This window comes from Schistocerca serialis, chromosome 2 (assembly GCF_023864345.2).
Source record: "Schistocerca serialis cubense isolate TAMUIC-IGC-003099 chromosome 2, iqSchSeri2.2, whole genome shotgun sequence".
NCBI lineage: Eukaryota > Metazoa > Arthropoda > Insecta > Orthoptera > Acrididae > Schistocerca > Schistocerca serialis.
The window spans coordinates 655,393,756-655,405,332 of NC_064639.1; the positions used below are offsets into that span (position 1 = coordinate 655,393,756).

Genomic DNA, 11,577 nt, shown 5'->3' on the forward strand with positions numbered 1-11,577 from the left:
ACTTGCGGAAGTTCAAAGCCCTTTATCACGGAAAACATGGATGTATACAAATAGCTTTTTAAATTATTAATGCACTGACGACTGTTTTACTGTTGTCAGTCTGTTGTTTTAGTATAAGACTGAATTAATTTTACCTTTGATGATAGAAAGAGACGAAAAAAATTCACTTCGACACTGTTAGCTTTGACGTGTTCAATATAGCGGAAATCGCGTTACTATCGATCATAACAGCAACAAACAACGAAAAGACGTCAGACAAATCTGATAGGTGCTTACGTAAAGGAAATGGGAAAAAACAAAAAAAAAAAACAAAAACAAAAAAAAGCTTCCCAGGTGAATAAAATGTTACAGTTTAAAACTTGCTGGCTGATCGAAACTGGGTGTCGGACTTGGACTCAGAGAATTTTAATCTGGCATGAAGTTTCAAACAACCAAACAGTCACCTTCAAAGTGAAAATCCGTCAAACATCCTATATTTTCGACCGAGGCAGGAAATTCGTTATGGTAGGAATGCGTGTGTCTGGATTCAGGCGTGTATAAAATTAAGAGCAGCGATTGCAATAAACAGTACGGAAACAGGAGGGAGCTGCGAAATTAGATTCGAGGAGCCACATACGCACAAAACATATTGCGACGTTAAAACTCTTTATCAAACAATAATCATAGCTCGGACATCTTACACAGGGCTCAAACAGGACGGTTCGTGAACATCTCAGAAAAATTTGAAATTTACAGTCACAGAAAACAAAATTCCTAACGAATTTTGAATGAAGAGAGCGACTTTAATGGTAATGCCTATTTCGATATTTATGAAAACTTAGTAAGGTGATTGTTGTTGCTTATGGATGTCAAAGGCAGTAGAGAGGAGCATGTGCTATGGGGACAAGCGAGAGCTCGTGTGCTGTGATGGGATCAGTGATGGACCCCTTTCGTGCTGCCCCCTGGCCAGGGTAACGGTTTGCCGACAGGTGACTGTCCTGTTCGCGGCACAACATAGAAGCAGCGGCAACGAGAGGGAGCACGCCGGCCGGCCGTGTGGGCGAGCGGTTCTAAGCGCTCCGGAACCATCGGCTGCTACGGTCGCAGATTCGAATCCTGCCTCGAGCATGGATGTGTGTGATGTCCTTAGGTTAGTTAGGTTTACATAGTTCTAAGTCTAGGGGACGGAGACAAGCCTACGGTAACACCATTAACCTGGACTCGGCCTACGGTTTCAATGATACATTTTTGTGACTTATTTTTACATATGATCAACGACATTTTTAATAACGGACACACTGTTCAGTAGTGTGTTTCCCGGTCGTAATACGCGAGTTCGAATTAAAGCACTTGAAACGCATTAGCAAGCGAGGACCAGGGAATGGTATGGTGGCAGAACACAAAAAACGTAATACTTATTGATATGTCTGCGCAAGCAGAAGAAACTAACGCTCAAAGTCCGAAACAATTTATTGGACTGTTCAATTAACCAAAACACATTCTCCAAGTATAACATCAACACAAAACAGAGTGACCCGTCTTCGAATCACAACTACATATAAGAATAAGATAGAAAACAACTGAAATAATTTCCTACTGGTCTCCGCCAGAGACTTCTCCGATATACCAAGCCTAACCCAGAGATCAGCGAGAAGATCCAAGGCCAGGCTGCCGGGGCGGCAGCTATCCAAGTCTGCTGGCGGTCGATGAACTGCCGATGTGCTACCGAGCGCCGGCCTTTATAGCGCTTCGGCGGATGAGTACCTCGGAACTACACTCCTGGAAATTGAAATAAGAACACTGTGAATTCATTGTCCCAGGAAGGGGAAACTTTATTGACACATTCCTGGGGTCAGATACATCACATGATCACACTGACAGAACCACAGGCACATAGACACAGGCAACAGAGCATGCACAATGTCGGCACTAGTACAGTGTATATCCACCTTTCGCAGCAATGCAGGCTGCTATTCTCCCATGGAGACGATCGTAGAGATGCTGGATGTAGTCCTGTGGAACGGCTTGCCATGCCATTTCCACCTGGCGCCTCAGTTGGACCAGCGTTCGTGCTGGACGTGCAGACCGCGTGAGACGACGCTTCATCCAGTCCCAAACATGCTCAATGGGGGGACAGATCCGGAGATCTTGCTGGCCAGGGTAGTTGACTTACACCTTCTAGAGCACGTTGGGTGGCACGGGCTGCATGCGGACGTGCATTGTCCTGTTGGAACAGCAAGTTCCCTTGCCGGTCTAGGAATGGTAGAACGATGGGTTCGATGACGGTTTGGATGTACCGTGCACTATTCAGTGTCCCCTCGACGATCACCAGTGGTGTACGGCCAGTGTAGGAGATCGCTCCCCACACCATGATACCGGGTGTTGGCCCTGTGTGCCTCGGTCGTATGCAGTCCTGATTGTGGCGCTCACCTGCACGGCGCCAAACACGCATACGACCATCATTGGCACCAAGGCAGAAGCGACTCTCATCGCTGAAGACGACACGTCTCCATTCGTCCCTCCATTCACGCTTGTCGCGACACCACTGGAGGCGGGCTGCACGATGTTGGGGCGTGAGCGGAAGACGGCCTAACGGTGTGCGGGACCGTAGTCCAGCTTCATGGAGACGGTTGCGAATGGTCCTCGCCGATATCCCAGGAGCAACAGTGTCCCTAATTTGCTGGGAAGTGGCGGTGCGGTCCCCTACGGCACTGCGTAGGATCCTACGGTCTTGGCGTGCATCCGTGCGTCGCTGCGGTCCGGTCCCAGGTCGACGGGCACGTGCACCTTCCGCCGACCACTGGCGACAACATCGATGTACTGTGGAGACCTCATGCCCCACGTGTTGAGCAATTCGGCGGTACGTCCACCCGGCCTCCCGCATGCCCACTATACGCCCTCGCTCAAAGTCCGTCAACTGCACATACGGTTCACGTCCACGCTGTCGCGGCATGCTACCAGTGTTAAAGACTGCGATGGAGCTCCGTATGCCACGGCAAACTGGCTGACACTGACGGCGGCGGTGCACAAATGCTGCGCAGCTAGCGCCATTCGACGGCCAACACCGCGGTTCCTGGTGTGTCCGCTGTGCCGTGTGTGTGATCATTGCTTGTACAGCCCTCTCGCAGTGTCCGGAGCAAGTATGGTGGGTCTGACACACCGGTGTCAATGTGTCCTTTTTTCCATTTCCAGGAGTGTATTTTCCATCACGTGGTTGACGTGTGAAAATAGTTCCAGGATCTGCAGCGACCTCTTCCTTATGTTTATGTGGGCCGTTAGTGGCCCCTGGTGGCTACTGGTGTCTTTGCTGTGGTGTTGTTGTTGCGGTTGTTGCTGTGGCCGTTCATCAATATTGCCTGTCGGCTGTGTAGTGCTTCGGTGTGCCTGCGAAGGTGGGCAACCCGCGGCTGCAGGCTGTCAGTTTGATTGCTGATACTCTAGGCGCCGTGATGACTGGTGGAGAAGGCCACAGAAACTTTATCCAGAAAAAAAGACAAATTTATTATATAGGTATGGTGTCCGTTCATGCATACTTATAAAATAAACGCGCGTGAAGGCGTATCGATCTTTCAGCGCAGATGCACAACAATGTTCGACTTCTCCTGAGAATGCAGTAGGGCTGTGAGCGAGCAAAGAGGAATAATGGACAGGGGACACTAGTATCTAGTGTACGGCGTATGGAGATTTGGGTTGAACAGGGGACGTGCTCGGATAGCCGAAGCGGTTAACACGATCGCACCCGCAAAGCTGGAAATCCGAGTTCAAATCTCGCAGCAGAAATCGGAAATCTCGTTCAAGTACAAATTTATTAAATGGAGTATCTCCATGCTGTTGTTAGATAAATGCAAGGAATGACCACTAAATATTTAAAACTGGAATTCTGCGTTGAAACTGGAAATGGTGAGATAGTATAAACCTGGTCCTCACTCAGGTGGTTCTCCCCCTACATAAATTCAACAGAGCACGGTATGACCTAAGTTACTATTAAAAGAAACGAAAACATTTTAATTCACACATGTGAAACTCGAGGAGGTAATGACAGTGGCACGTAAAGTGCCCTCCGCCACACACCGTTGGGTGGCTTGCGGAGTATCAATGTAGATGTAGATGTAGATGTTATCAAAAATACACATCAAGCATCAAAAATATTTAGTTAATGGTTCAGTTACCTGTAAAGACAGGAATGGAAACAGGCAAGGAACGACTATAAAACAGTGTGAAATGTAGACCACAAAAATATTATTTTACCTCTCATAAATAAAACGAAAATTTAGCCAAAGAACAGGTAGCAAAGTACAGGGTGACCCAATAGTTCGTTAACATTTGAAATTGCATTAATTCACCGAATAATGTAGGTAGGTAAAACTCGACACATGTGCCTAAAACGACATGATATTTTATTGAAACCAGAAACAAGTGCAAAAACCGCATGGCAGATGGCGCTGGACAGTCGAAGCCTATTTCACACTGCAAGGGTCCGTCAGCACCCACAAGTGCAGAATCCCAGCTATCGAAAATCCTAGAACTGTCGCGGTAACCCCGTTGCGTGACCAGGAAGTCGCAGTGTGATGTGGATTTACCACGTTAATCATGATCTCAAACTTTTTCTTCGAGGAAATGCGGGTTACTGCTTTTCAAACTTTCAGCGTGACGGGTGCGAGGTACGCCGATATGTTGCTGTTAAACGTCTGCTGGAAGGTACGACTTCTATCTAGTGTGATAGATCTCTTGCGCACATCATTTGCTGAAGATCGCGTGCTGAGCCGCCACGTCCGTCACGTTCGACCTCCTAGGTTCTCAAACCCCAATCCGTGTGATTACTGGTTGTGGAGTCACCTGCAGTTGCAAGTCTAATCGATCATCCGACCTCATTAGGAATACTAAGAAACAACATCTGACAACAATTTCTCATAATACCTATTGATATGCCGTACAGTGCTGTTCACAACATTGTCCCTCGACTAGAGGTATTGTTGATGAATGACACCCGACATGTTGAGGAATTGTTATATGGAACATCGTCTTCCCTAAAAATCAATGTTATGCTTTCTATTGCTTTTGTATCATATGAAGCGTCATATGTTGCTCATTTTTCCACTTTTTTGGTTGCAATAAAACCCCATATCATTTCAAGCAACTGTGTTAGTTTCTGCTTCTCTACCTACGTTAATCCGTGAAGTACTGAATTTTCAAACGTTAACGGACATTTGGGTCTTCCTGAACCTGTAGATAGCTTGAGTTTAAACTGGGGTTACCCAGTCTAGTTTTATAAGAGAATGCGTAAATAAAATTTAATCCAGAATGCCTTCAAGACTTCACTTAAAACACCAATCGGTAAAATTAATCTTGAGTCCAAAATCAATTGCTTAAAGGCAGGACATGTAATAATCACAAATTAAGAACCAGGTTCGAACATTATATACATAAGTAACAACGACATGAGGAATCAGCTGAACCGATTAACACTTTAAATAGAACGGGCTTAACTCAAAGCAGAAGCACATAGTATTCAATATTCAGAACCCTACGGCATAGCTAATATCTCTGAATAGCAGTTCATACAGTGTGCACATAGAGGAGGGACAAATAACAGACCAAGCTTCGCGGCCATCTATCAGAAAATCCGTGCGACGTGCTTCTCGGAGACGTATACTGATAGATTAGCCACACAGAGTAGCTCGAAACGATAGTCAATTCCGGCAGTTGCTCGTAGCGCCCATCACGTAACTGCCGACACTTATCCTTGGTCAGCAACGACTGTCAGGGGGACGATCAGGAGAGTTAATCACGGATTTTGATGAGTTTTAGGTATGCTGTAGAGGGACCTGGATAGCGGCTTTTCATGTGACAACTCCTAATTTCCGAGAAAATCGATACTGGAGACTTATGAGTATCTCCTATACCCCTAACGTTGCTCAAAGCTCTACCAAGCGAGCATAGCGTAGCGGTTAAGTTTCATGTGTTCCACAATGATGGTACTGGTTCGGATGTTACCCCTGTAATTTCTTTTTTTTTTCTTTCAAATTTATAGCACGGTATATCATTAAATACCATAATTCATGCAAAATTATTCAAAAATAGTGATTTTCTTGTAGTAATTTCGTTAATAAGGCAATCACTTTCTTAAATTGGGTATTCTGTTTCTTACAGCTTAGATTACAGAATCGTCTTATTCGCTACCACTTCCATCGCTTGCTGTACTAGAACAGAATTCCGGATGGTATTTGTCGTAGAAGCAACCGAAAAACAAATTCGTAGAGCACCACGCACATTTAATGGGAGCTACTGCCTTGCAGGTTCAGGTATTTTTCAGGAGCGATACCGGACAACACAGTTCGTTTGGATTCAAAATGATTGCTCTTTTTTCGATCAACTCCGATGCGGTCCCCGCGCATTTGGTCATTCTTGTGAAATCAGTGCACTAAATTGATGCAGAATTAACCTTCCGTCGAGGCAATTTCTTTATTAGTCCTTAGCAAGTAAGGAGCATTTTTAACATTTTCGTGAGTATTTTAATCGGCCTCCAGAAATAAACATTGTAGGGACGGTAAAGTGGAGTGAATTTTTGAGAGATAATTATTATGGTGCAACTGCTTTCATCCACAAAGATTTGATCGTAAAATGATTAGTCCGCTCTGCCCACGAATCAATAATGAAAAGAAATTTTTCGCGTGCCGCGTACGGAAGGATGCCAGATTTTAAAAACAGTCCTATAGCACTGTTGTGAACTTCCCCGATTTCGTGCAGGTCGCGTTTATATTTTTTAATTTATGAATCAACTCGTCAACTCTTTCCCGAACGGTTCGCGCATACATAAGAAAACGCAAGGGAATATCTTTCCTTACTCTTTTATACGGTACTGTGAAAGAATGACGACTCTGTTTCAAATCGGTTTTCGCTCCTTGTTCCGCAAGGGATCTATTGTACGTAGATTAATACTGGCAGTGGGTTTGATCGTTATTAATTACACAATCGAGTTCAAAATTAGGGGTGTGTACTTTCGTCTGTGTCTGGAATTCTTCTGCAGCCGTTAATATTTCGCTTATCGTTGCGAATTTTTGGATCTCTCGAAATATTTGGAATTTTAACTACAAATCACAAACGGAATCCACATTTGAGCAAAGTGCGCTGTGATGATATTTGATTAACAAAATGACTAAGGCAAAAATGACTATTTTTCAATAATTTTGCATGAGATATACCTTTCAATGATGCTCTGTGCGACGAAATTGAAAAAAAAAAAAAAATTACAAGCGCAGCATTTGAACCAGTGCCACCAGCATAGTAGCCAACTTCCCAACTTTTTTTCCCCTTAAATACAATCTCCAGTGTGTTGCAAAAGCTCGTGCTGTAGGATGCTCATGATACTGAGGGGATGGTAAATGAGCCGATCCTCGTCGGCTACCAAACAAGAAGAAAAACAAAAGAGGTCGTCACGTTACAACGCTCCATGGTGCTACCCGCTACGGAATTATCGACGCATGTCTTCTCGTATCAAAGTGGTTGCCGTTGATAGTTAAATACTAATAAAAAGAAAAAGAGTTCGTGGTTCAACTTCTTCTAGCAGGAGAAAATTTGAGAAATATTGCTGATACTTGGGGTTCCGTACGATCGCACAGTGTCGTTCGTAGTGCCAAAAATTGAGGACTGTTTTTTCACCGTCATCAAACAAGTAGTGAATGGCGTGGACGCGTATCCCCATCTTAGAATTCGATTTTGCTCTCGAAAAACACATCTCATCCAGGAACTGAAGTTATCCGGTCGGGAGTCACGCGTGTGAGGGAAGCCAAAGCCGGTCCCACCAAAAGTCAAACATCCTTCGCCGATCCGCAGTCAAGGCGGTGGTCATCCGTATCCACCACGCCGCAGGTGACACACAACGAAATGAACCTTACGCGCTGCTCTCTACAGTACCCCTGAGACTCATCAAAGTCCATGATTTGCAGGTCTGATGGTCACTTTGTGATAACGAGTTCACACGCAGCGCCGTGTAGTCGGTGCGGTATCGAGTTGCATGCCTCCTGGGGGGCCTGAAGGTTGCTTAGTTGCACAGCAAAGGTTACATCTGCATCTACATCTACGTGATTACCCTGCTATTAACAATGAAGTACCTGGCAGAGGGTTCAATGAACCACCTTCAATCTGTCTCTCTTTCGTTCCACTCTCGAACGGAGCGTGGGTAAAACGAGCACTTAAATTTTTCTGTGCAAGCCCTGATTTGTCTTCTTCTATTGAGATGATCATTTCTCCCTATGTAGGTGGGTGCCAACAGAATGTTTTCGCAATCGGAGCAGAAAACTGGTGATCGAAATTTCATGACAAGATCCCGTCGCTTTGTTTTAATGATTGCCACTCCAATTCACGTATCTTATCTGTGCCACTGTCTCCCCTATTTCGCGATAACACAAAACGAGCTGCCCTTCTTTGAACTTCTTCGATGTCATCCGTCAATCCCACCAGATGCGGACCCCACACCGTACAGCAATACTCCAGAATGTGGTGGACAAGCGTGGTGTAAGCAGTCTCTTTAGTAGACCTGTTGCACCTTCTAACTGTTTTGCCAGTGAATCGCAGTCTTTGGTTTGCTCTACCCAAAACCACAACCTTATCTATGTGATAGTTCCAATTAAAGTTATTTGTAATTGTAATCTCTATGTATTTATTTGAATTTACAACCTTCAGAATTGTGTGACTTATCACGTAATCGTAATTTAGCGGATTTCTTTTAGCACTCATGTGAATAACTTCACAGTTTTCTTTATTCAGGGTCAATTTCCACTTTTCGCACCATACTCATATCTTATCTAAATCGTTTTGCCATTCGTTTTGGTCATCTGGTGAATTTACAAGACGGTAAATGACAGAATTATATGCAAACAATCTCAGAGGGCTACTCAGATTGTCCCCTATGTCATTAATATAGGTCAGCAACAATAGAGGGGCTATAACACTTCCTTGGGGAACGCTGGATATTACTTCTGGTTTACTCGATGACTTAATGTCTATTGCTACGAACTGTCACCTTTCTGAGAGGAAATCACGAATCCAGTCGCACATCTGAGGCGATATTCCATAGGCACGCAGTTTGGTTAGAAAACGGTTGTGAGGAACGGTGTCGAAAGCCTTCTGGAAATCTAAAAATATGGAATCAATTAGACATCCTCTGTCGATAGCACTCATTACTTCGTGAATATAAAGAGCTAGTTGTGTTTCACAAGAACGATATTTTCTGAAGCCGTGCCGACTACGTGTCAGTAAATCTTTTTCTTCGAGGTACTTCATAATGTTCGAACACAGTATATGCTCCAAAACCCTACTGCAAATCGACGTTATTGATATGGGGCTGTAATTCAGCGGGTCACTCCCACTTCCCTTTTTCGGTATTGGTGTGACTTGAGCAATTTTCCATTTTTTAGGTACATAGCGGTTTCGATATCATATCGAATCTGTGCACGTCCGTGCTGCTCAAGCCATCTGCTGCTGGTTATCTTGTGGACTTACATTAATTACACGAATGCTAACACATTGTTGTATTAATACTTTTCTACTTAACGACTGGATTTTGCATCTTTGTGACCGATAATCTAGTATAGTTGCCGGCCGAAGTGGCCGTGCGGTTAAAGGCGCTGCAGTCTGGAACCGCAAGACCGCTACGGTCGCAGGTTCGAATCCTGCCTCGGGCATGGATGTTTGTGATGCCCTTAGGTTAGTTAGGTTTAACTAGTTCTAAGTTCTAGGGGACTAATAACCTCAGCAGTTGAGTCCCATAGTGCTCAGAGCCATTTGAACCATTTTTTTTCTAGTATAGTTGGCTGAGATTGACAGCTCCAATTGATTATGTATCTCTATGTGTGCAGCCAGTAACGTCTGTCTCATTCCTTCCCAACTTAAACAACAGTGCATCGTAGAAAAACTTTGCAGTATAATACCTTTGTTAATTCACGTTGGGCAAGGAATTTATGTAGAGATTCATTTCTTAGGGTCCATCTAGTTTTGAGTGATAATTTATCTGGTAATAAAAAGATAACGCAGAATCCATAGGTAAATACATAGCGGCTGTGGCCTGGCGGAAGCACAACGGTCGTCTACCAGCAACGGATGGTTGTAGTTATCGCTTTCCTTCACGATCAGAGGATTGAATGGTTTCCAGCGGAAATATTTCACAAAACCTCCTAGCGGAAAGGGAAGTGTCCCACCTAAAATTTCTGTCTTTTTCCCCTGGCATTCTACAGAAACCATGACTTCAGTGTGGTGTAAATTTTGCTTGACCAGCTCGGACCTTAAGTCTCGCCAGTCGCCTTCTTTGTTAACAAGATTCATAGGTCTTGGTTTGTGCTCACGCAGTACTTACCGAAAACTACTTCTTCTAGATGCAATTCAAAGTTGCGCTTAGATTTACAGATATCTCTGCCAGCATCTGTGCTCCCGCAAAGCCCCGTGCGCCATTGGGTCGTAAAGTTTTATGTGGACTTGCAGACCGCATCGTTTTTGGTGCACTCACTCTTCCTCTGAACAGCAAAAAACTTCTCGTTCCTTCCGCAACTACAATAGAGCGGCATTGTCAGGCAAGTTGCGTCATTCCCTGCCTTTAGACATGCCCCCGCGTTTAGACACATCTCAACGTGGTCTTAGGAAATGTTAACAGCACTTTTACTTCTCAATGGCGATGTGATAATTCCTAGTGTAAGTCTTAAACACATGAGAGGAGAAGAGGTTGTGATTTGTGTTTCTCTCTTAGATTTTCTTCTGCTGCCTTTTTTTGTGGGCTGTTACCGTACTTTTTCCACAGTTTTCATTCTATTAGGCATCTCCTGATCAATACAAGTTGCCAGGGCAGGTAGAAAAATAAGTTCGAGCAGTAACCATTCTGTGCCGCTATTGGCTGGCGCTGTGATGTCACTGAGGAACAGCCTGTGTCCGGGAACAGCGCTATAACATTTATGCCATATGTTTGTGGTATGTTTAAGGTGCTAGTCTGCTATTGCTAGAATGTTACTGTTATGTTCTGTGACTTGCTCAGCTTTTAATCAGACACTGCTGTTATTTTTTTTTTTTTAAATCAAGGATCTAACGAATCGAAACATGAAAAAAAGTGCAGAATATGGTCTCTTTTTGCAGTTTTCTGGGCAACGGCCTTACCACAGTGGATACACCGGTTCCCGTGAGATCACCGAAGTTAAGCGCTGTCGGGCGTGGCCGGCACTTGGATGGGTGACCATTCAGCTGCCATGCGCTGTTGCCATTTTTCGGGGTGCACTCAGCCTCGTGATGCCAATAGAGGAGCTACTCGACCGAATAGTAGCGGCTCCGGTCAAAGAAAACCATAATAACGACCGGGAGAGCGGTGTGGTGACCACACGCCCCTCCTATCCGCATCCTCAACTTGAGGCGGTCGGATGGTCCCGATGGGCCACTTGTGGCCTGAAGACGGAGTGCTTTGCAGTTTTCTGTCAAAGTAAGTGTTAGAAATGGGCATGCAATTTTCTAAGCTGGCCCTGAGAAAAGTTTTAATGAGTAAACAAGAGCTATGTAAAGCTCATTTTCAATTTTTATTCATTTTCACTCAAGGAATTGTACAATTACCTAAATTGTAAAAAG

The 11,577-nt window shown here is 44.5% G+C and overlaps 1 pseudogene; it reads left to right on the forward strand.

Annotated features, from left to right (window-relative positions):
• The first annotated feature begins 11,104 nt into the window (after positions 1-11,104).
• LOC126459670 (5S ribosomal RNA) lies at positions 11,105-11,221 on the forward strand (annotated as a pseudogene).
• The last annotated feature ends 356 nt before the right edge of the window (positions 11,222-11,577 follow it).